The sequence below is a fragment of the Balaenoptera physalus genome (genome assembly GCF_965194825.1).
Source record: "Balaenoptera physalus genome assembly, chromosome: 4".
NCBI lineage: Eukaryota > Metazoa > Chordata > Mammalia > Artiodactyla > Balaenopteridae > Balaenoptera > Balaenoptera physalus.
Genome location: NC_138891.1, coordinates 137,514,271 through 137,540,603, shown reverse-complemented (window position 1 = coordinate 137,540,603; position 26,333 = coordinate 137,514,271). Strand labels below are relative to the sequence as shown.

Here is a 26,333-nt window from a genome sequence, read left to right as displayed (position 1 = left end):
TAGGAAAGTGGGAGGCTGGGGAATCAGAGTTACAGAAGAAGATGTGATGATGGAAGCAGAGGTCAGAGAGATAGATGTCTATTTGAAGATGCTATACTGCTGGCTTTGAAGATGAAGGAGGCGACCATGAGCCAAGGAACGCAGGTGGCATCTAGACGTTGGAAAAGTCAAGTGTTATGGACTGAATTGTGTCCCCCATCCCAGTTGAATTCATATGTTGAAATCCTAACCATCAGTGCCTCATGGTGTGACCATGTTTGGAGATAGGGTCTTTGCAGAGGTAATTAAATTAAAGTGAGGTCGGGACTTCCCTGGTGGTTCACTCGTTAAGACTCCATGCTTCCATTGCAGGGGGTGTGGGTTCAATCCCTTGTCGGGGAACTAAGATCCCGCTTGCCTCAAGGCACGGCCAAAAAAAAAATTGAGGTCACTAGGGTGGGGCCTAATCTAAAATGATTGATATGCTTATAAGAAGAGGAATATTTGGATACATCCCATATGACTATACTGTTTCAAGATATACATATCTTCTGGATTATGCTATATGCTTACTCACTACCTACGGCTAACACATTGTTTACTGAACACATCAATGAATTTCATCTGCCTTGCACAAGCCACTAGCTTACTTACCATCTACGTAATATACCCTTTGGGTTTCAGCCACCCCATTTATTTTTCTTGTCTTCTATAATTGTACTGAATATTTTAAAATACAGCAAACACGTTATAGCTGCTGTATTCCCAGGGTGCTAATACATGAACAATATTTACATTTGGAAATGAAGGTCTCTGTAGACAGTGCTACCCTCACCATCATCCTGGCAATGAAATGGGGGAATTCTGTGGCATATGGAAGTTATCAATCTCTTCTACTCTGTCTTCTTCTTCTTCCCCAGCTAATCTCTTCTTTGAGCCTCTGGCCACACTTTTAAGTGTTGTCTGTGGCTACTTTCAAACTACACTGGCGGAGTTGAATAGCTGTGACTCAGACCATCTGACCCACAAAACCTAACATATTTCTTATCTTAGGAAGAAAGTTTGATGATCCCTCCTCTAGAGGCCCATAAAAGAAATATAACTATTTCAATTTCAAGCTTGAAGAAGCCAAAACTCTGGAACGTTGTTTACTTTCCTAAGGTCCCCAACCAACTGGAGATGGGCAGTGCCAGGATTCAACTTCAGAACTCAGGCTGTTTCCAACATACCATTCTGCTTTAGGTGACCTTGTACTTAGTTTGTCTGGTCCACTTTTTCTGCCTTAGAAAGGTGATTTTTGACCTGTCTAACTGAGCTAGTCTTGTTTCTGATCTCTTTTCCATCTTGGCAAACTCACATCCAGTACATTATATTTCTGGGTTTCAGCTCTCCTCTAATTTATTATGAAGCCAATAAATAGTTCTTTATTCTGGCATTTAAGGTTGTTGAAAGAACTAAGGTTGTGTCAGGTAAAGTTGTGCTCTTCTGTGAAATGATACTAGTTATGTATCCAGAGTGAATCATTTAAAGAAAAACATTTTTATGTTGAAATAACCAGAGTTATAGAAGAGTTGGAAAGATAGTACAGAGATTTCCTGTATGCTCTCTACCCCGTTTCCCTTAATGTCAGCATCTCATCTAACAAGGTATCTTATCAAAACTAAGACATTAACATTGGTACAGTACTGTTACTCAGACTACAGGCTTTATTCTGATCTCTCTAGCTTTTCCACTAATGCCCTCTCTCTATAAAGAATCTAATCCAGGATACCATGTTACATTTGGTCATTATGTCTCCTTAATCTTCTCCAATCTCTGGCAATTTCTCAGTCTTTCCTCATCTGTCAAGACCTTGACATTTCTGAAGGAACTGGTCAAGTATTTCTTAGAATGTCCCTCAACTTGAGTTTGTCGGATGTTTTCTTATGATGAGACTGGGGTTATGGATTTTGGGGAAGAAGACCATGGAGATGAAGTGCTTTTCTTATTGTTGCATATCAGGAAGACATGATATCAATATGACATTACAGATGATGTGAACCACGATCACTTGGTTGGGTAAATAATTTTAAATGATTAATCAGCACTCTTATGTCGCGTTCATTTTGCATTCAGCACAATGCTAGGCACTTATTGGGTAAGAGAATTGAGAAATAGCATAGAAAATACTCAGAAAAAATGGGTAAGAAAGTATTCTTTTTTTCCAGCTTCACTGAGATACGATTTACGTAAACTGTGTAAGTTTAAGGTGTACAACATAAGGGTTAGATGTATGTACATGTGGTGAACAAATCACCACAATAAGCTTTGTACACATATCCATCATATCCGTCATCTCACATAGTTACAATTTTTTTTGGTTAAAATTTTAAAAATCTAATGTCTCAACAATTTTTAGAAAGTATTCTTTATAAAATGTACAAGAAAATTATTAAGACCTCAACTAGGTAAGTAGGGAAAGAATAAATAATTCACAAAGGGAAAAAGTACACATTAAGAAAACCTTGAAAAAACGTTTAGCTTCATGGATAAACAGACAATAATGATCATATCCTAACATTTATTATAAATATGGGACACAAACTTAAAATCTTAATTAGAAAGTTGGTATAACCATTTTTTAGATATAGTATGACCACAACTATTTAAAAATGTGTAGAATAAAAAAGACCAAGTCATAGAATAAATGTTAATAGTGATTGTCTTTGGATGAAGAGTTTGTGGGTGATTGTTTTTCTTTTTTTGGCTTTTCTATATTTTTGGAAAAGTTAACAGTGAGCTACATTAACTCAGAAGCAATGTGGGTTAGTGGAAGGAACACAGAAGTTAGAGTCAAACCTGGTTTGAATCCTGATTTTTCTACTTAAAGGCCTTGAGAATGTGGGTACGTCGGCACCTCAGTTACCTTATATGCCAAATCGGAATAGTGAACTAATTTTGTAGATGTTTGGGAGATAATTAAGTGATACAATAAATCACTTTGGAAGCACCTGGCACCAGTTATATTTAACATTATCTTTCTTAAAAGATGTGGCGCCTGCCCTTGGAATTTTTATAATGTCCTTAGAGAGACCAGATTAAAATACATTAATGGAACAAAGTACTGAGAGTAGTGGGACCTCGCTGTAGCTACTGTAGGAGTTCAGAGGAGGTGAATAAAGGTGGAAGAAAGCCGAGGAAAGTTCTAAGAGACAGGTGGGACTTTTGCATTCATTCAACAATGAATACGTTGAATGTGTAGACACCATTCTAATCATTTTGGATGCACATTCATCAAAATATTTATTAAGCGTCCACCACATGCCAGGTATTATTCTGGGAACTGGTGGTAGAGGGGAGAACAGAATAGATCAAAATACCTGCTTTCATGGAGCTCGTATTCTAGTGGAGGGAGCCAGATAATAAATAAACAGGCAAAGTGTGTATACATTAGTGCTATGGTGAAAACACAGCAGAATGTGTGTATGTGTATGTTGCAATGTTAGGTAAGGTGACTAAGGTGCTTACTGCTCACACACAAAGATGAATAAGAGATCTCCATGCCTTCTAACAGCTCACTGGGGAAGAGAGTCTCAAAAACACAATGGTTAGCAGTCAACAGGGCAAGTACTATTCTAAAAACCCAAGAGGATGAAAGACAGACTGAAAGACTTTGCCTGGGGACTTAAGGAGGTCTTCACAGAAGAGGTGATGCTTCAGCAGAACCTTGAAATGGGGCAGCAGTTCCCGAGGCAAAGGAGAGTAAGAGGGTGCCCCAAATGAAGGCAGTATGTCCAAGGGCACTGGAACGTGATTGGGTGTGGAGTCTTGCAGGACACTTGGGTGAATTGGGAGCATAGGGTAGGGAGGGTTTGAAAGGTACATGGGGACCTGAACGTGAAAGGCTCTTCTCAATGGAGATGGAAAAGTTTGGATTTTATCCTATAGGTGAGGGAGGTTGCAGAGTTATTTAGTCAGGGATGTGCCTGAATATTCCTAGCATTGGAAATCAGATGGGTAGTGACCTCATTAACTGAGATGCAGAAGACAGTGGCAGAGAAGGTTGAGAGGAGAAGGGAGATGAAAGTGAAAGAGGAAAGAGGGTGAGAGAAGGGAAGGTACTGAGTTCATTGAGGGTCTGCAGGGTCTCCTGGTGGAGTGCCCAGTGCGGCCGGATGGTGATGCTGAGCTGAGTCAAGTCAGGAGGAAGGGTCTAGATCTGAGTGCACCTCAAGTCTGTAACTGGATCCGCCTTCCTAGGGTAGTTGACTCCACCCCCTAAACCCCAATATCTTGATTAGATTAAATCAAAATCTTGAAAAAATTAAAACAAACGGCACCCGTTTACCCTTCTGTAATGTGGAGCCCGTGGCTTCTCTTACAGGGAAGTTAGATAAATAGGAGAATACAGTAAGTCCCCTACATACGAACAAGTTCCGTTCTGAGAGCACGTTCGTTAAGTCCAATTTGTTCGTAAGTCCAACAAAGTTAGCCTAGGTACCCAACTAACACAATTGGCTGTGTAGTACTGCACTGTAATAGGTTTATAATACTTTTCACACAAATAATACATAAAAAACAAACACAAAAAATAAAACATTTTTAATCTTACAGTACAGTACCTTGAAAAGTACAGCAGTACAGTACAACAGCTGGCACACAGGGGCTGGCATCGAGTGAACAGGCAACAAGAGTTACTGACTGGAGGAGGGAGAGGAGGTGGGAGATGGTAGAGCTGAAGGGTCATCAGCCATAGGAGATGGAGGGCAAGCTGCAATTTCACTCAACGCCTGACGTTGACGGCACAGGTTCTGATTCCTTGCTGGATTCAATTCTATCTACCCTCTTGAAAAAAACAATCCAGTGATGTCTGGGTAGTAGCTCTTTTTTTCTCATCAAAGATGACATGGTAGCACTGGGTTGCGTTCTGAACGGCTGCTGCAACCTTCGCGTACCGTTCTACATTTGGGTCCTGTGCCTCAAAAACTAACAGTGCCTCCTTTTAAAAAAATTAATTAATTAGTTAATTAATATTTGGCTGCGTTGGGTCTTTGTTGCTGTGCATGGATTTTCTCTAGTTGCGGCGAGTGGGTTTCTCATTGCGGTGGCTTCTCTTGTTGCGGAGCACGGGCTCTAGGTGCGCAGGCCTCAGTAGTTGTGGCACAAAGGCTCAGTAGTTGTGGCTCACAGGCTCTAGAGCGCAGGCTCAGTAGTTGTGGCACATGGGCTTAGTTGCTCCACAGCATGTGGGATCTTCCCGGACCAGGGATCAAGCCCAGGTCCCCTGCGTTGGCAGGTGGATTCTTAACCACTGCACCACCAGGGAAGTCCCAACAGTGCCTCCTCATATAAAGAAAATCCCCTTGCCATTTCCTGCATCGTGAATCTCTTCTGTTCTTCAGTTACTTCTTCTTCCTCTTGTCTCTCTTCGTCCTTTCTCTGGACCTCCAGTTCCAGCTGGTCTTCATTAGTAAGCTACACAATGTAAGTACACAAAAGCACAACTGCTTCTAGAGGATGCACACGCGTGACAATGTACGCCAGGCACGTGAACTGACTTAGTGATTGGACATGCGAACGCACATTCTCATCTTTGAAAGTTTGCAACGTGAAGGTTCGTATGTAGGGGTCTTACTGTATCTATGCTCTTCCAGCTCACACTGATTATTTCCCAGGTAGGTTTTCTACTTACGGGTTTTAAAAGTATCATTACACAAACTTTTTTTGTTTTTTTTTTAGTGAAGGAAATTAAAAGTAGGCGCGTAGACTCATAGAAGCCAAGGTCATCCCTTTCTCCCACTTCACAACCCTCCTTTTTTAGATGCTTGTGTTTTCTGTACATTTTCCTAGCTTTCAGAAGTAACTTCTGGCCATTTTCTTCAAGTTGCAAATCCCCAAGGCCTGAACATTTACAGTGTGTTATTCCTGGGGGCCCCCATTCCCTTTCATTCCAAGTCTGTTCTGGCTTCCTTACCTGAATTGCCTGCTGATGACATTTAGGCTTTTGTCTCAGGACCCCTGAATCCAGAAAACTGGTCAACCCTCTCCCAACAGGATTTTGACCTAAGTTATCCATTAACTATTTTTCTTTTTCTTTTAAAAAATTGTAAGTTTATTTGAGCAAAAATCTGTTCCAGCTGGGCAGCGCAAAACCAGAAGGGCCTAGGACTGCCCCCAACGCCTCCACCTTCATCTCTTTTCCGTGATTCCTTTCCTTCTTGAAGGATATCTTTTGGCTGCCGTGGCCCTGAAGGGGTTGGTGTAGCCCCTCTCTCCTTCACACTCTCTGGCTGGCTGTTGTCTCTGTGTGTGCGTGTGTGTGTGTGTGTGTGTGTGTGTGTGTGTTTCCATGACTCTTTCTCCAGAGGCTGCTGGTTGGAGTGAGCTGGTCCAGCCCCGCACTGGGAGGAGGGCGGCTTCCTCCCCACAGGGCAGAGCTGCTGTCACTTAGTGAGGTTCACTGCCCTGTCAGATGTTGGTGTTTTGCTCCCCTTCCCGTTTCAATTGGAATGAATCACATTTGAAAATATTTCCATCTTTTTAGTGACTACCTTGAATAACACATATTTTTCATGAATATTTACTGTAACCAACATTAACCTTGTTCTTTTTCTTTTCTTTTTAAAATTAGCACAATTATTTCTATTATTATCTAGTTTCCCTCAGTCTCTAGACTTAGTTACGTTAAAATGGATTCCTGCCCAGGTAAATTGAGAAATAGTCTTTTCTAATTTCTGGAGACTCAGAATTCATTGGTGGACATAGAAAACAAACTTATGGTTACCAAAGGGGAAAGGGGGGAGGGATAACTTAGGAGTATGGGGTTAACAGATGCACATCACTATATATAAAATAAACAACAAGGATTTGCTGTATAGCACAGGGAACTATATTCAGTATCTTGTAATAACCTAAAATGGAAAAGAATCTGAAAAAAGAATATATATATATATATATATATATATATATATATATATATATATATATGACTAAATCACTTTGCTGTACACCTGAAACTAACACAATATTGTAAATCAACTATAGTTCAATTAAAAAGGAAGTTATAAAAATAATCTCCCAGTCTGGAAGGTTTCCAGACTAAATATAGAAACTTGAGACAAAAAAAGAACTCATTAGGGGAAAAATGAAAATTATGGTGGAAAAGTGTAGAGAGTTGCCTAATAGATTACTGCAAACTATTTTCAATGGACTTCCTCCTCAACTCTCCTCCTCCAAACCATGCTAATTACAGAGGGGTCTCCAATGCTGAGCTTTGAGTTAGTTCAAGTATTTTATAACAATTCTTCGAAATGGGAGAAAGGAACCAGTCTCTCCATGATATATTGAGTTTTGTAATTCCAAGAGACTACTGTCTACTAAAAATCGACCTTCTCTGCCCTCCCTCTCATGCCCTTTTAATGGATTAAGGGAGAATCATTACAAAACAGTGGAATTTCAAGACAGCTGCGTTCACATGCCTGCTTTCTGAGTGGTTGGTGGCCACCTGCTGCCGAGAAGCTGTTTCAAAGGGGAACTGGACTAACTTCCCTTTTGAGCAAGAGTTGCAACATGAAAGTGGCATCAATCAAAATTCCTCACACAGTCGCATCCTCTTTATGAGTGCGCTTCCTCAAAGACCTCTGGGCATACACTGAAGGTGTTAGGCAGAGCCCTTTCAAAATCCAGACGTGTTTTCCAAACAAATGCCAGATTTCCTGGGACTGTTGGTTGCAGTCGCCTAGTCCACAGATATAGTGCATCTAAGATCGTCTGTCTGGATAATCTTCCCTTTTCAGTGTTTATTTAAAGTGGAAGTGATGTTATCCAGACCGTGCGTATGAATGAGATCATGTCATGAAGTTTCGTTCTGATGTTGTTTTCTCCCAGTCCTGCGGTGACATCAGGATCTGAACACGGATGGCTTCGATGACATTTGAAGGTCCCTGCCATTTGTAACCTTCCATGATTGTTGGGAAGTCACTGGGGAGAAGAGGATGTCACATAAGGTGGTAGGTCAACCCGTCTAGTCATTCGCAGTCATGGCAAGATACCATGGAACTATTATCAGTGTGCTCTGAAAAGACTTCTCTTTTGCTTTTTCAGAAATAGATTTTATTTTTTTAGAGAAGTTTTACTGCACAGCAAAACTGAGCAGAATGTACAGGGATTTCCCATATACCCCCTCACCTCCACATGCATGGACTCCCCCGCCATCAACATCTCCCACCAAAGTGCTATACTTGTTACAATGAATGAACCTCCATTGACACATCAAAATCACCCAAAGTCCATAGTTTACCTTACAGTTCACTTCTGGTGGTGTATATTTTATGGGTTTGGCCAAATGTTTAATGGCATGTATCCACCATTATGATGTCAAACAGAGTAGTTTTGCTGTGTGTTGTTGCTTTTAAAAAATATATATTTTGCTGTGTATAGAATTATTTCTTTAAGGTCCTACCTGAGAAGATGAATGGTTGAATTCTATTTTTCTGCTAAGATTTTGGGCAGGAGAATGTTTTTCATGAATGTCTCATGAATTGTTAGTGGATATTCTCTGACAAAAGGGTTCCATGACCGTATGAGTTTGTGAAATTCTGGAGAAAAATCTGATGGAGTCATCACTGGGTATTTATATCGCTATTCTGATTCGGACATACAAATATACGATTTCTAAGTCAATTTAATTATCTAATGAAACCTAAATTTCACTTCTGAAAGAGTGATGAAGAAATGAACCATGGACGTCCTAGCAATCTGTCCTCATATTTGTTTTTAAATTAGCATTCCCTTAAGGATTTCATCCACTCATTTGTTTATTTGTTCTTTTAACAATTACCTATTTTGTGCCTTCCCTGTGCCAATACTTAGGGACACACTGCACCTTAGCAAAAGGGAGAGTGTGGCAGAGGTGGCCAGTCACTGCCGTCCTTCTTTAGTATTGCTGAGCGATCGGCAGCCCAGGACAAAGACTTCCCCTTATTCTCCTGCGTGAGGAGTGCCGCGAAGCTAAGTTCTGGCCAATGGGATCTGACCTTGAGGGGCTGTGGATGGGGGCCGTTATTTGGCCTCTGTGGACTGGCCTAGGTGTACACGTATCAGTAACTGGCAAAATGGAAGCCATGTATTTTGAATGACAGAGGAGGAAGTCAGAGATGGGACTTTGATGATATGGGGTGGCATGGCACTCTTCCAATACTTATGATTAGACCATTATGTGAAAGAAATAAACTTCTCTCAGTTTAAGACACTGTTACTTTGGCCGTTGTTACAGCAGCCAAATCAGTAACCTAACTGATCTAGAAAGGATTTCCAGTGATCAGGCCTTGTCATAAGATTGGGTAGATGAGACACCCATCTTATAGAGAGGTAAGAGACTTATAGGAGGTAAGTCGAACTGTGTCCAATGACTGTCTCAGTTTATGTAAAAGGTCTGAATATTGAAAGGGAACATTTAGTCACTTAAACTACTCATCCCCACATGTTGAAGGAGGAAAAGACCCAAGGAACTGAAGTTCCTTTGAATGATAGTGGAGAGAAGGCACAGATTCTTTTCACTATTTTAGCCAGCCTTCATAGAGAAATAAGGCCAGCTTTCGGTACGACAGCTGAATTTTTCCAGTAAGCCCAGGTGTATGGGCAGTTGACATGGATTTAGAGGTTTTAAAATAATCAACATCTATTTTCCTAATTCCTCCTATACATCTTTGTAAAACACATTCTGGTATTGTAAACTTTCTTTTATCAGTACGCTACCTCTATCCACAACATAGTGGGCATAGGGAAGCACACGAGTGTATATTTAGATGTGGGTTAGGCATAAAAGAGCTTTTTTTCTTCAACAAGGAAAAAAACCTCCTCTATTTATTACTAAATGCGACATTTTAGATCTGAGTAGATAGCAAGGACCTTGTGAAAATGTGCTAAGCTTCCACGTAGTTAACAAGATGTCACTTTGTGAGAGAATTTTCATAATTAATGAACCAGTTCAATTTGCTCTGCCATTTGACTTTGATTAATATGTCGTGGAGTATTCCACGGGGACTCTCTCCAGCTGGTTTGGGGAGCTCTTATGTCTATATCCTGTGCGTGTGCGTGGATCAAAGCTCTGGCATCCAATATCTGCCTCGTTAGGTCAGGGAATAGCCGTGCAAACTCAGTGACAATCTTGAGATCCTGCAGCAGGCCGGCACGTGACCCACATGGACAAACCCAAACCCAACAAGCATAAAATCCAAACCAAAGCTATTTGGGAAAGGGATTGCACCACTCACTGCCTATTTTATGGAGTCTTAGAAGGAGAATTTTTATAATTAAACTTTTATTCCTAATTCTGCCATGGATATGGCAGACTGAATGAAATGACTTTAGCATCATCTTTAAACATCTGGTTAAAATTTGCTTCATTTCAAGTGCAGTTTACAGGGATAAGTGTTTTGTATGACAAGGTGAATCGATGGGTTTCCAATCAGTGCAATTTTCTGTTAGAAACCACTGTAGGTATCTCAGAGAAGGAATTTGATACAGGCATATCTTGGAGATATTGTGGGTTTGGTTCCAGACCACTGCAATAAAGTGAATATTGCAATAAAGTGAGTCACACGAATTTTTTGGTTTCGCAGTGCATATATAAAAGGTATGTTTACATTATTTTGTAGTCTTTTAGGTGTGCAATAGCATTATACCCCCCAAAACAATGTATATACCTTAATTAAAAAATACTTTGTTGCTAAAAAATGCTAACCATCATCTGAGCCTTCAGTGAGTCATAATAGTAACATCGAAAATCACTGATCACAGAGCACCATAACAAATATAATAGTAATGGGAAAATTTGAAATATTGCAAGAATTGCCAAAATGTGACACAAAGACATGGAGTGAGCAAATGCTGTTGGAAAAATGGCGCCAATAGAACTCGCTCAACACGTGGTTGCCGTGAACCTCCAATTTGTAAAACATGCAGTATTTGCAAAGTGCAATAAAATGAGGTGTGCTTCATACAGAGAATATGTAGTACATGATTTGAGAGGGATGAAGGGGGAAAAATGAGGAGGCAAGGTTACCTAAAGATTAGTAACTGCGGGAAGCCACTATCCCCTTAGGCTTTTTAAAAGAAATTAATTAATTAATTATTTTTATTGGAGTATAGTTGCTTTACAATGTTGTGTTAGTTTCTGCTGTACAACGAAGTGAATCAGCTATACATATACATCTATCCCCTCCCTCTTGGAACTCCCTCCCACTCCCCATCCCACCCATCCATCTAGGTCATCACAGAGCACCGAGCTGAGCTCCCTGTGCTATACAGCAGGTTCCCACTAGCTATCTGTTTTACACATGGTAGTGTATTAGGCTTGAAGAAGCCACAGGGAACATGGCGGGACTCTCAGCTTTGGTTTTCTTGGCCACAAAACTGTTGTTGCTAAAACTGAGCTGACTTAGCAGAAACCCAGAAGCCACAGCGCTGCCTTTGCTGCTGCTGCCGCCGTTGCCAGAAGCACCGCAAGAAGGTGGAAAAATAGCACCTCCCTTCCGCTCATCTTCCGGTTTGCTGCTGGTGCCTCCCATTGGTAGAACCCAACAGGGGGCTGGTTGGCCAGGGAACCTGGGAAATGTGGTTTTCAGGCTTTCTGCCCCAAGGCCAGATGGGAGAATAAAGAAGGGAGAGAGTGGAACTGAGGGACAAAAGACTCTAGTCAGCACCCATTTCCAAGGACATATCCTACGTAAATTTAAGGTAGATGCACATTACTTGATTAAATTAATGAATGAGATACATTTTGTTACTAGTTAAGATATCACTTCTTTAAACCCGTCTCTGTGGAATTGTATAACATTATAATCTAGCATATACTTACAACTCTGAAGTTGTATAGATGCTAATGGATAATATATTTAAAAGGTTCATGTTAATGTTTATTCAGACTAATTATCCAACTGGCTTTATTGGTAAGAAACAAGACCAAAACAATCATTTACATCCTAGGTCTTGGCCATGCCAATCCTGTCTTTCTACAATAACAAAAAAGGATCAAATTTAAACAGAAAAGGTAGAGAAGGAATGAGATGAAACATCTTCCACTTTGGATAAGAACCCAGGTGGCCCCTCGCCTGTGCAGGTATCCTCCCAAAGCCATCCCCAGCCTAACCGTACCTTGGAGAGATGTGAAATGCTCAAGGACTTACTGCTTCTCGGTGGATTTCTGGTGGTCAAAGCAAGTCAAGGACATGGACACTTGAGGGAACAGACATAAAACCTTTGCCCCACTTTGTGGCCCAGCAGTGTTTAATATCCCTATTAACAAAAAGAAAAAAAGCCTGCTGGTCTTAGTGGCATTGTATAAACAAGACTGGATAATTTTCTTTTATTGAATTCATTCCTATCTCTTCATGTGGGCCTGAGAAGTGTGTCTGGAGGGCATTTTCCTTCTTGGTTGGAGGTGACTTGACAGACTAGTAATTACTGTCATTACAAGCCCAGTTGTATAGCTGGAAGATCTAGGCGGCTGCTAGCTCTGGAGCAGCCCGGGACGAGTGGGAGCAGTTGAGACCACACTGAGAAGCCAGGGAACTATAGACAAGTAATCTGCAGGGGGAAGAGGCCCCTTTGATCTTTGCACCAGACAGCAATTTCAGCAGAAGCAGAGTCGACTTGGTATTTTTTTACTGCAGGGAAATAGGCAAGACTGACTTGTATGTGTAGGGGTTGCCAAGAGGAAGTAAAGATGAGCTTTAGCTTACCTGCATCTTAAGCTGTGCAAAGAAAAAAGGTTCACATTTTTGTTAAATAGAAATGATCTAAATGTTTAATAAAGGCAAATCATTTGTTATTTAATGTTTTTAATCACGTGGCCAGTTTCAGCTCATGTAAGACCGGATGCTTGCTGGTAATGGCTATTTTCTTTTTGATCCTTGGGGTGGGCTCCAAAAATTCAATTATTTTTGTTAAATTCAGTACAGTGCTTACCCTCAGATTTCCCTGGAAGCATCTGCTGTCAGGCTCCAGGGAGACAACGGATTTGTACGTGTGCCTTTGGAAATGCTTCTGGTTTATCGTTATGCCAATTTGAAATATCATAAAGGCTGTTTATATAGAGAGCGGTCCAAGGAAGACAGTGGATCTGGATGAAGGGCATCTGCTCATGTCCTTTGTCTTGGTTACAAGACAGGCATCTTATCACAAGCCATTCTGACTTGGTTAGGAGCAGCAGACGCCTTGGTGCCTTTGGAAGAGTTAACGGAAGCTGCCAGAAGGCCTGTCTGTGAGTCTTCTTGGTTAAGCACCTAATTCAGCTCATCAGAATTTACTTTCAGAATCACAGTCAATTCTTGAACTAAATAAGTTATGGACCCTCTAATTGGATGGGATGTAGGGCGTTTATGATAGCCACTGAAATTTGATTTTTCAGCATATACCAAAGGGCTATCAATCAATAAATAAAGAGGGAATGAACAAAATAAGTTCTCTGCTTGTGGCCATTGATTTCCTGGTAGAATTCCCCTTTTTCTAGTGTCTCCAGGAAATGTCTCCCTTGCTTGTGTGTGTGTCTGCCAGGCCTGCCGGTTCTTAGTCAGCTATGGGAGAGGTTGTGTTCAGAAGCACACACCATGTGACATGTCAGGCAGATCAAAGCAGCGATTTCAGGGCTGACTACAAGGGGAAATGGTTAGTGATTAATAAAAGGATGTGGAATTGGTCATGTTGACTGAAAGAGCCCAGAACCTTGGCGAAAGTCTCCCAGAGGCTGCCAAGATAAAAAGAGTGGCCGCGATGAGTTATTTCGGGTGAAGCTTGCAGGTGTTAATGCCTCTGGGTGAGGGGAGCTGAGTAAGACATTGACTCTCTCACCCAGGCCATGGACTCACCTATTATAAGAGACTCTTCAGCTCCAGCCATAGTTTTGGTTTGTTTTGAAATGGAGCTTTTAGGGGCCATCGGGGACCTACAACAACTTGATAATGATGTTTAATTCTGAGAGTCAAGCTGTGGTTTCTCATTTGCCATTTCTGGCTTTTCATTGCTTCACATCAATATGTTTTGTTTCCAGACTGAAGATCAAAGAAACTTCTCCCTTGGGCTTGCTCACTTTTCTCCCCTGTGTATGTTCTAATGCACTGATGAAACCAAATAAATCCCCCGGGAACATATGTGTCTCCTGGCTTCTCCACCATGGCTGTAGCCACTGCGCACTTTTTGGTAGCTTAGTGGTGAGGAGTAGAATGTGGGAAGGGAGATGACGCAGAAAATGGATCTTGGGAAAAAGCATATTAGAGGCAAGTCCCATCTCAGCAAGGGGACTTAGCAAGTCTCACCTAACCAGGTTAAGATCTTGAGCTGTAGAAGTCTGGATGCTGCTGTGTGTGTGTGTGTGTATTGGGAGTTGGCAAACAAATCATGGAAACTCCAAATAAATTTTCCACTGATTGCTTGGGAGACTTGTGAGCTTATAAATTGCCTCATTGAGTTTTTAAGCCACTTTCCCAAGGGAGTGATGATGTTTGATCCGTTTTGCAATCCTCATAAGTATCTCAGGACGTGATGTCTCTGTAAGGAGTAGATTCTATTGATCCTAACCAAGGCACAGTGCAGTTTCTTAACTTCTCAATGATGTTTTCCCCCTTGTTCTTTGCCCTCCTTCAGTCCTCTTCCAGCTCCTGCCAACCTCCAAATAGACCAATGTTGTGGACAACATGGCAGGTTGGGAAAGTGTGGAGGGATGTGTTGGTTCATCTTCAGAGCAGACTTGAACTTTATGGGTAATCTTGTATATTAAGAATGGTTGGGAGTAATAATGATGGATGTTAAAATGATAAGTAGTTATGGGCACTGGGGACATGGGCGTTTGTTAATTTCTCTGTACTCCTCTGTAATTTCAAAACATAAAAATGTCAGTTGAGGGATTGGAAGGCTGATGTGGAGAGCAGTAAGAAAGGACAAACTGACAAATGTACGCTGGGTGCTTCAGACCTTTACGGAGAAATATCCGCATCTCCTGTGTGTCAGTTCTCATGTGCCATGTAATGCCACATAGTAGCACCCCAAAAGCCATTGGCTGAGAACTATAATTAATTTTGATTGCTCTTGTGCCTATGGATGTGGCTAGGACAGTCCCGTTCTAAGACCTCCCCTGGGGCTGAGGTTAACCATGGGGTAAGCTGAGGCAGGTTCTTCTCCAGGTGGTGGCAGAGGTGCAGGAGGAAAATGGAAACAAGGGGAGCTTCTTAGGCTTAGGCTGGGAAGTGGCACACTTTCCTTCCACCCACATGCCATGGCCAACGCAAGTCCTATGGCCAAGTCCAAAGTCAGCATGCAAGAAAAAATGGTCTGGTCAAGGATGTGGATGCAGAGAGGGGTTAAGATTTGGCCAATCTTTATATATATATGGAGAGAGAGAGAGAGGGAGAGAGAGAGAGAGAGGGAGAGAGGGAGACTCCATTCTACATATAAAATCATCTCTGTAAATACAATTAAAATATAAGAATATAATGTATTTTGTTATATTACGTACTATGTATAGTATACATAGTGAATAATACAGCAGTATAGGTGATTCCATATGTGTACGATTCTAGTTCATGTATCTGTCTATAAGATTCCAGTGAGAATGCTCCCATCTGTCTCTCTCAGAGTTCTTTTTGGCTTAGTCACTGAGATACGGGGCTGGGGAGTTTGTAGCTGTCCTGTTAGATGATGATCTCCTTTGGAACAGAAACAACATCCTAAACTTTTCATCTGTGATGATATATATATATATATATATATATATATATATATATATATATATATATTTATATATTTATATATTTATAAATTTATTTATTTATTTTTGGCTGCGTTGCGTCTTCGTTGCTGCACACGGGCTTTCTCTAGTTGTGTCGAGCAGGGGCTACTCTTCGTTGTGGTGTGCGGGCTTCTCATTACGGTGGCTTCTCTTGTTGTGGAGCACGGGCTCTAGATGTACGGGCTTCAGTAGTTGTGGTGCACAGGCTTAGTTGCTCTGCAGTATGTGGGATCTTCCCGGACCAGGGCTCCATCCTGTGTTCCCTGCATTGGCAGGCAGATTCTTAACCACTGTGCCACCAGGGAAGTCCCTGTGATTATATTTTTGATTCACTGGCCCCTGGCAAGCCCCCGCTAGCTTCCTGGGTCAGCAGCTTCCATGGTTTTCAGGCACAATCCTCTTAGGTTGAGCTGGAGGAGACAAGACTGCATTTAAGCCAGGGATGAGAGTCTTTCACAGAAACTCTTAGCAGTAAGGACGTTTTGTTTACGGACAGGGAATAGTACTACATCTGGGTCAGCCGGGTCCGTCTGCACCTCCTCCTTGAGACTCTCCCAGCAGTGATGGAGCTGCCTGGGTCTCTCCTTCCCTAGATGCCCACCTGGTAGCAGGCCACAAGGAGGCCACTGGTGCCCCATGAAAACAGCATGTGGCAGCCAGCTGGTCTGACTTCCTCTGTATAAACTGGGCAGCGTCCTGGTAATGTAGGCAGACACCTCACTTTGGCAGTTTGTTGGCTCTCGGGAAATATTACAGAGTGCTCTGGGAAAACTTTAATGTGGAAGGAGAGGGACAAAGAACTACTACACACAAGGAGGACTGGGGTGCAGTGATGGAAGGGGGACATGCTGGTGTGACACCAAGAGAGGGCTATTTCAGGTGGATGAGGGAGGGAGGGGAGGAGGGGCAGCTTCTCCGAGGAGATGACATTTCAATTGAGTTCAGTGTAACAGGGAGGAATCAGTCATGCAAAGACCTGGGGGAAGAGATGTCAGGGTCGGGAGACCATCAGGTGCAAACATCTCAAGGGAGTAACAGTCTACCCTAAAATCTCCCACTTCCAAAGGTAACCTTCTCTGATATGCCCATACTTTCTTGTGTTTCAAAAGGAAGCATTCTTTCAGAGCCCATGAGTGCACTAAGGAAGACCTTCTTCCAACAGGATTGGTTATTTATTTTTTTAAATAGACTTTACCTTTTAGAGCAGTTTTAGGTTCACAGCAAAATTGAGTAGAAGGTTCAGAGATTTCCCATGCACCCCCTGCCCCGACACATGCATGACTTCCCCACTACCGATAGCCCTGGCCAGAGGGTACATTTGTTACAGTTGATGAACCTACCTTGACATATCATCACCCAGAGTTCATACTTTACATCAGGGTTCACTCTTGGTGCTGTACCTTCTATGGGTTTGGACCAATGTATCGTGACATGTATCCACCATTGTAGTGGATACAGAGTAGTTTCACTGCCCTAAAAATCCTCTGATTGGTTATTTTCAGATACAGTGAAACTTCACAGATGTCATTTACATAGCAAAAGAAGAGCAACCAAGTACAGCTTTTTTCGTTTTTCCTCTTTCTTTAAGATTGTAAAGGTCTTTGACGTGTGAAAGGCGGGCTTTTATTAACTCGGCATTTGTATCATAAACATAATTCCCAGACAAGCAGGAAAGTCCCAGAATTCTGAGTCATTGATGTTTGAATAGATGTTTTGTAAGGCCAGGCATTTGCTTTCACAAATAAAGCATTGATGAGCTCAACGGTTGCTTGAAATGAACCGGGAAAGTTTTATAATATGCACTTGGCCTTCAGAAGACAGTGCTGTGATTTATAACAATTTTCCCCTCTTTAATCTGTATTCAAATTACAAGAAAATTTCTCTTTTTGGCCACCTGTCTTGGTCAGTGTTCAGTGTGAGGGAGACCCATATCTGAAAATAGAATAACAATTAAGCAAGTTCGTGTGGAAAAATAAGATATTCACCTGACATACGCTAGATATCTGCTCTTGGTACGTGGGCTGCAGGGCTGCAGTGGTGTCTTCTTTCATGATGGGAGGTTTAAGAAAATGAAGAAGGATTCTGTTTGTGAAATACCATTTTGGCAGATGTTTGATCTGCCACAAGAAATGGTTCTTTCTTTTTTTTTTTTTTAATAAAGTGAATGGTGTTTTAAAAAAAAAATTATTTATTTTATTTATTTTTAGTTTTGGCTGCATTGGGTCTTTGTTGCTGCACGTGGGCTTTTCTCTAGTTGTGGCGAGCGGGGGCTACTCTTCGTTGCAGCGCGCGGGCTTCCCATTGCGGTGGCTTCTTTTGTTGCTGAGCACGGGCTCAGTAGTTGTGGCTCATGAGCTTAGTTGCTCCACGGCATGTGGGATCTTCCCTGGCCAGGGCTTGAACCTGTGTCCCCTGCATTGGCAGGCGGATTCTTAACCACTGCACCACCAGGGAAGCCCCAAAATGGTTATTTCTTATTCCGGACTGCTGGTAACACAGCTGGAATGTTTTAATACACTAGTGCACTTCATTAATAGAAAGGTCTAAAAATAGAACTGGAGAGCTCAGAAGGGGGCGGAGAATTAGGTAGTTCAGGCTCCAGTCTCTGACTTTTGAGAATGAAATACCTCATGAGGACTTTGCCAACAGCAAATTGTGGGCAACACTAGCTATCCTCATTGAAGAGAATGCGATTCAAAAAAAGAGAACAGTTCAGCTTGATATAAAGAGCTGGAGCTGGGTTGGGGACTCAGTGGGCAGAAATTGAGGAGATAGGAGAGCCTCTGTGGAAATAAGGTCATAGAATTTCAAATACCCAGGTCATGGGCTTAAGTACCTCCTTTCCTCTCTCTCTCTCTCCCCTAAACTTTCCATTTTCTTAACCATTCCAAACAGGTTATTCCCTGACTCAAACTGTCCATTTGGGCAAGGAAGTCCACGCTGAGAGACCCCCATTATAGAGGGGAGCGAATACAGCTATCTGTTCCAGGAGGTTAGAGAGGAAAAAACCATGGCCCGAACATGTGGGCACAGCTCCCTTGGCAGTGAGGAATCTCTGAGTCCTCTGTTGTCTGATGAGATCAAATCATCTCCACCCTTGAATCTTTGGGTCCTGGAGTGGGTCTCAAGGCTCATTTGCTCCCTCACTTGGTGCAGGATCTCTCCGTAATCACAATACTGACTCTTGTTTGAACCCCTCTGGTGATGGGTAAGTCAGTTCTTTGTGAGTCTGCTCACTCAGCTAGGTCAATCCAACATACACCATCACGGCAGTACGATGTAACCTCCTGGTAAATTTAACAAAATCCTTACTGCCTGGGGCTCACTCTCAGTGACTCCGATAGAATTGTTCTGGGGAGGGTGCTGGCATCAGTATTATTTAAAACTCTGCCCATGATGCCAATAAACATCCAAGGTTGAGAGCAATGGCTCTGGTGTTTTTTGTACTGATGGAGGTCAGCTTTCCAGGAGCTGCCACCCATCTAAGCTAATTCTGTCCTCTGGAGTCAAGTCTATCTCTTCTTTTACGTGACAGCCTTTCAGACATATGAGCTTGCTAACCTGCCCCTAAGTTTGTATCACTTCCCTGAGGTTTTTTCTTCTCCAGGCGAAGCCACTCATTTTCTCAAAAGTTACTCCTATTATGTGGTTTTACTTCCCTCACCATCCTGATCTTAAGCTACATTGTCAGGATGCCACTTACAGTGTGTGTCTCTTCATGCTTTTGTTTCATTGTGAGCTTGCTGTCACCTAAATCCCCTCAATTTTCTCCCACAAAAGGCTTACAGCTTAGTCGGGCAGACAGGCATGCCAACAAACCAAAGCTTCCCCATCCTGTAATTATGAAATTGATTTTTAAAGTCTAACTGCAGGACTTTTATTTACCCTTATCATATTTTATCTTGTTCTGTTTACCTATCTAACTCCATCCTGCAAAAATACTGTAAGAGTTGCCTGCTTGGTAAGGTGTCTTTATATCTTTATCCATGTTATTAATAACAGTAACAATAAGAGACTCTATTTATTGACTGTAAACACTTATTGACTGGAAGCACCACCAGATTGGATTGAAAGAGACAGAAATAGAGCCCCAACTTCTATGGGTAGGAAGTAGGTGGAGAGGGCTACAGAGTCACCAACTAAGTGTTCTTACAGAAAATGAAGGATGCTCAGAGAAAGAGACAAGAGTCCAGAGCGTGCAGCCAAGAGCCACTTGAGAGTCCTGGGCCCTAGAAAGAAACTTGCACCATCTATGCAGCTGGAGCGCAGAATTGCTTTGGACCAGTGCTGACTGCAGCCTCCTGTTTCTCCCCTTTTTGAATGGGAGCGTCTAGTGTGGTTTTTTTGTTTTGCTTGTCCCGCCATTGTGTGTGGAGTATGTGTCTGTATGTAGGGGTGAAGATAATTGGTCTCGATAGTTCATAGTATTCCGATGGTGATGAACAACCCTCACTGAGTTGTTCAAGAAGAGCCACACTCAGAGAGCTTCATTTATACTTGGACGTGACTTACAAGGATGAGACTTTTGGCTCGTCTTGGGAGGAGTGAGTATATTTTGCATGTAATACGTGTCCAGAGGCAGATTGAATCTGGGCGCTGTAGCTGCTTGACCAGTAGAATATGGGGAAGTGACATTGTGCCAGTTTTCAGGCCTAGGCCTGAAGAAACCGGCAGCTTCTGCCTCCTATCTCTTGAGATGCTTATTCTTGGAATCCAGCCACCATGTTGAGAGGAAACTCAAGCTGCCCTATAGAGAAGCTTTCATAGGGGAGGAGCCAATAGCCAGAACAATTGCCAGCCAAGTGAGAGAGTCACCTTGGAAGTGATGGGTCAGCCCCAGTAGAGCTGCCCCAGCTTATTCCAGGTGGGGCAGAGCTGAGTTGTCGCTACTGAGCCCTGCTCAAGATCAGATTCGCGTACACAGTAAATTGTTGTTGTTGAGTTAAACCACTAAGTTTGGAGCAATTTGATTCACAGTGGTAAGAACAGTGCCAGGCACTGTGCTTCTGACTTTTCATATATTTTCTTACTTAATCCTCCTAACAGTGCTATGACATAGGCATTATTTCTCCTCCTGATAGATGAGAAAATTGGGGCTCAATGGTTTAGGTACATGCCGAAGGTCATACAAGTAGTAAATGGCAATACTGGGATTGAAACTGAGCAATATTGGATTGTATCATCCTTTTAACCTCTAAAATGCTGAGTAGGACAGGGCTGAGGTAAGAGAGCCAGGCAGCCATTTAACAGATACTTAGAGAGTGCTTTCTGGGGAGAGAAAAATAAATAAAACATAGTGCAAGAAAGTGATAGCTTAGGGAGGAGACAGACATGAAAACAAATAAATACAGTTGAATATGATGTGCCATGATAGCCAAAGTGGAGGGATACAACCACGCTTCCAGTTCTTTCTCTGTAGATTTTCTACTCTCATAGATACATACATGTTTTAATAAAGAAGTGATAGTGCTCTATAAATATTCTAGGACATTTTTTTCACATCTTTCTCTATCATGTATACAAGCCCACTATTTTAAACTGATGATCATGATTTATTACACTGTCTCCCCCAAAGATGTTTCTAATTTTTTTTTGCTAGTGCATGCAATATTGCATCAGATATCTTTATATATATAACACACATGTGAGTGTTTCTTTAGGAATTGTTGGTTCAAAGGTAATGATTGTGATTTCTGAAAATTATTACCAGAAAAGCTTTATCAGTTTGTACTTTTTTTTAAACATCTTTATTGGAGTATAATTGCTTTATAATGTTGTGTTAGTTTCTGCTGTATAACAAAGTGAATCAGCTATACGTATTATCAGTTTGTACTTTTACCAAGAATGTATGAAAAGGCCAGTTTCCCCCATATTTCATTCTTAAGAACACTGCTTTTATCAGTCTGTTAAGTTTTTGCCATGCTGATGGGAGAATAAAGTATTATTCTTGTTTTAATTTGTAGTTTCCAGATTATCAGAGCATTTTGTTTTCTTTTGGACACTTGTACATATATTTTTTTGGAATTTCTGGTTTACATCCTTTCCTGTTTTCTTTTTTTTTAATCCTTTTTTTCTTACGGATTTGTATGAGTTCTTTAAATAGTCTAGACATTACTCTCATTAATTGTTGCAAAGATTTTCTCCAAGTCTGTTTCTTGTATTTTAATTTTGCTTAAGGAGTCTTTTCTTATGAAAACATTAAATGTTCATGATAACAGATCTTTTTTTAAAATAAATTTATTTATTTTATTTTTGGCTGCGTTGGGTCTTCATTGCTGCTCACGGGCTTTCTCTAGTTGTGTCGAGTGGGGGCTACTCTTAGTTGTGGTGTGTGGGCTTCTCATTGCGGTGGTTTCTCTTGTTGTGGAGCATGGGCTCTAGGCACGCGGGCTTCAGTAGTTGTGGCACTTGGGCTCAGTAGTTGTGGCTCACAGGCTCTAGAGTGCAGGCTCAGTAGTTATGGTGCACAGGCTTAGTTGCTCCGCAGCATGTGGGATCTTCCCGGACCAGGGCTCAAACCCATGTCCCCTGCATTGGCAGGCAGATTCTTAACCACTGTGCCACCAGGGAAGCCCTGATAGCAGATCTTTTAATTTTCGTTTTTGGAAATTCTGGTTTTGTCTTGGTTAAGAATAACTTTCTCCAAGGTTATAAATTCTCTGTATTTTCTCCTAATGTTTATAATTTTTTTTTTTTTAAATGCTTAGCCCTTCAACCCATCTGGACTTTGTTTTGGAGTATTCTACACAGAAGGGAAGTCTAGCTTAATTTTTCTTAATAAATATCTAATTGTCTCAACACCATTTATTTGTTTATCCATCTTTTTCCCGTTGAATTGAAACTTTATAAAAATGTTGTATATCTGGGACTGTTTCTGGACTCTGTTATTTTATTGATTTATTTTTCTATTCCTGTACCAATAGCACACTCTTTTCATTAACTCAGATTTGAAGTATGTTTTGGTATTTAATAGTAGTTCCTTTTAATCTTTTCAAAACAAAGTTCTTATATTTTCTTCTCATGATAAACTTTGAAATCAACTTGCCAATTCCATAAAAAATTCCATTGGATGCTGATTCAGATTGCATTGAATTTATAGATTAACTTGGGGAGAACTGACATCTTTACAATTTTTTATCTTCCCATCCATAATGACTGCATTTGCTTTATTAAAAAAACCAATATCATTACATTTTGTAATAGAGATTTTTTACCCTGGGTCTCAACCCTACAAACTCTGATTTAATTAGTCTTGTTGTGATTCCAATATGCACCCAGGGGACAAAACCATTCTTGTAGTTTTTTTTTTAAATGTTAATTCCTGTACATTTTTCACTAGGTTTATTTCTAGGTGTATTACATATCTGTTTGTTGCTATTATTCATGGTATTTCTAAAAAGTTCAAGTTAGACAACTACTTTATACCTTATGCCAGAATAAATTATAGATGGCTTAAATAACTAAATATAAAAACAAAACTATGAAAGTATTAGAAGAAAACATCAGAGGCATTCAATTTTTTATTGCTTGTATATAATAAAGGTATTGATTTTGTATCTGATATTATTTTTAAATAGTATTTCCTTCAGTTCTCTTGGGACAGCAATTTGTCTACATGTAGGAAAATTTTTATTTTTTTTTCCACATTTATACCTCTTATTTCTTTTACTTACTCTCTTTTTAAATAGGACCTATTATATGGAACAATGAAGGATGGTAGCTGTGATGGTTGTCTTGTTTTCAATCTTAATAGAAACTTTCTAATCTTTCATTATTAAATATGATAGTTTCTGTGATAGGCTGCATGATTTTACATCCTTTTTTACTGTAATAACAGTTTTTTTTTTTTTTGGTCTTGTGCTAACCTTGTCATCTGGTTTTGGAATCAAACTGATGTTCGCTGTGTAGAATGAGTCTGGATTCTCTTTACTTTTGTGTACTTCCAGATAGATGTATAATTTAAGGATTATCAGTTTCTTCATGGAACAGAAATTCATATAAAAGTATTTGGTCTTGGTGCCATTTTTTTGTTTTACGGATTCAAGCTTTGACTACCTATTAAATTTTTATAAAGGTATTCACCTATTCACATTTTCAGCCTCTTCTTGGATCAATTTTGATTAATCCATATTTTTATAGAAAATCACACCCTTGAGATTTTCAAAAATTTTATATAGTATTATTTGCTTTTGTTTAATAAAATCTCATATCTCGAGTTAGGCTCCTTTTCCCATTGTTAGGTTAATTAATATTTGAAATATTGATTCCAAATTAATTATTTGGAATTAACTAATCTATTTTTCTTTCACACTTCAAACAAAACTAGAACTTTAGGATTGTTTTCACTAATTTCTCTCTACTCTCCAACCCTGCTGCCTCCCATGTTGAGATCTTCTGGGATTTTTAAGTTGTAGATTATTATTAAAAAATTTTAAAAGATATTTCTAAGCAAACTCTGTTTTATTAGTTTTTCTGTTTACTGTTGATCCATGGGTCCCACCACATTTTCCTTTTTTTTGAATTAATTTCTCTTTCTTGCTTGATTAAATCTATTAGAGAAGGCCTGTGTGTGAATCTTTGAATGTCTGTGAAAAATGCCTTTATTTTGTTTTTCCTTTTCAGTGTTAATTTGGGTAGGAATCAGATTCTAGGTTCAAAGTAATTGCCCCTCAGAACTTTTAAGGTATTACTCAATTGTCTTTTAGCATCATGTCTTGTCAAGGAGAAATTTGATGCTGCTCAGAAACTCATTCATTTTAAGTAGCCTGTTTTATTCTCTCATGAAGCACTTAGGATTTTCTTCTTATCTTTGAACTTCTGAATTTTACAACAGTGGGGTTAAAAAAAAAATCAAAGAGTAGGTCTTTTGGAAAGTGATGAATAGTTTTAATTCATGTTTCTTCAGCCCTGGGAAATTTTCTTTTTGTTCTTTATTACTTGTTCTTTCCCATTTCTAGAATTTTTTCTGTTCTCTATTTCTAGAATTTTCATTAGATGGATATTGGCACTTCATACCTTTTAAAAATATATTTTTTCCATTTTTCCCTTTTGGTGATGTATTCTTAAATAATCCCTTGGCTCAATTATCCAGGTCAACAAGTTACTATTTAACTGTGAACTTTCTCTGACTCCATATATTCACTGACTGTTTTATTTTCTGAGTCAATTCTTACAATTTCTAAGATTTCTCAGATTTTCTTGTGTAGTAGCTGATTCTTAATCTATAGCTCTGATAGACACGTATCTTTTCACAACATGAAATCTGTTAATCCTTCTTCTATTTGCACTATAAACTCTGTTGCCTTCAGTATTATTTCTTCTTCATAATGACTTCTGTGCTGCTCTTTCCTTAAGTCTTTGATTCTTTGTTATCTGCTCATCTCATCTTCATTTAGTTTGTCCCTCTGGGCATGCCGTTTCTGATTACAGGTGCTCATCTCTGGTTGGGCTGCTGGGGGTTGGGCAGGATGGGCTGCTGAGAGGGTGTTCGGGCTTTTCTCAGTGTGTCTTCCACATCCACGCTCTGTCCTAATCAACCTTGCTCTGGGCCCCCAGGAGGCTGATCTCTGCATCACTGGGCTCCCTTGCCCACTGCCTTCCAGTTGGCTCAGCCAAAGGGACACTCCAGCTGAATCTAGAGGACAGGAGGAAAGATTGGAGTATTGATCTCCCCTTCTCTCCTGTCCTCCCTCTGTCATCCTGGTTTTGGCAGAGGTGGTGTTTTCTATCTATAGTCAGAAGTCCTGGAGGGACACTTCTCCCCTGAAGCTACAGCTCTTCCTTGTTTCCGGTAACTGCTCCATCCCTCCCCCTTCAGGACTGGGGAAGGCCATGGTTCTCCACTGGTGCTGACCCCTGGGAGGTTCGTCATCCTTGATGATTCCCTTGGCCCTGTCCTTACCTCTTGAAATAGTCCATTTTCGAGTATCTCTTTGATCAACTTTTTGAGTGTGCCGTCCATTTCCTGGAAGCACCCTGATGGAGATGCTGGTGCAATGTTTTTTGTTGCGGCTCCTCCATATCCTCTCAGGGTTTCCTTGGCTATGGGATTAGTTGGAGAACTCATGTCAGCTATAAGAAATGACCCCCAAACCCTAGTAACTCAATAAAGATTTGTTTTTCTCTCTATTGATTTCGGGATCCCGGCTCTTTCCATCTTGGAGCACTGTCATCTTCCAGGGGCCCCTCACACATCTTCATTGGATCCTTTACCTTCAGAGAAGAAAGAATGAGGATGATGATTGTACAGGACTTTCATAAGCAGGCCTGGAAGGGGTACATTTCATTGCCACCTATTGGCTAGATACTAGTTACATGACCTCAACCTAAGTACAAAGGAAGCTGGCAAATATAGCTTTGCTGTGCCCAGGAAGAGGCAGGTGGGTCTGGTGAGTGTCAAGCCACTTTCTGCCATAGCTTTAGGTGAATGATGCCTCTCTGGCCTGAGCGCCCCAGTCTATCACTTTAACCAGTGCTATATGCTGTTGTTGGTCACCGCTCAGTTCAAGGCGGGAGGAGGGAGAAGCCAAAGGATGTAGCTGCTGCAAATGCAGTGATCCAGTATTGTTTTTGCCAGATTTGCCCCTCTAGC

The 26,333-nt window shown here is 40.8% G+C and overlaps 1 protein-coding gene across 1 annotated transcript in view; it reads left to right on the top strand.

The window, feature by feature from the left end:
* Nucleotides 1-26,333, top strand: part of SETD4 (SET domain containing 4) — a 586,654-nt gene that overhangs the window by 124,240 nt on the left and 436,081 nt on the right. The window contains exon 15 of the mRNA XM_082458843.1: nucleotides 7,846-7,967. The gene's annotated coding sequence lies outside the window, so the exon portion shown is untranslated. The remainder of the gene's footprint in view (nucleotides 1-7,845; nucleotides 7,968-26,333) is intronic.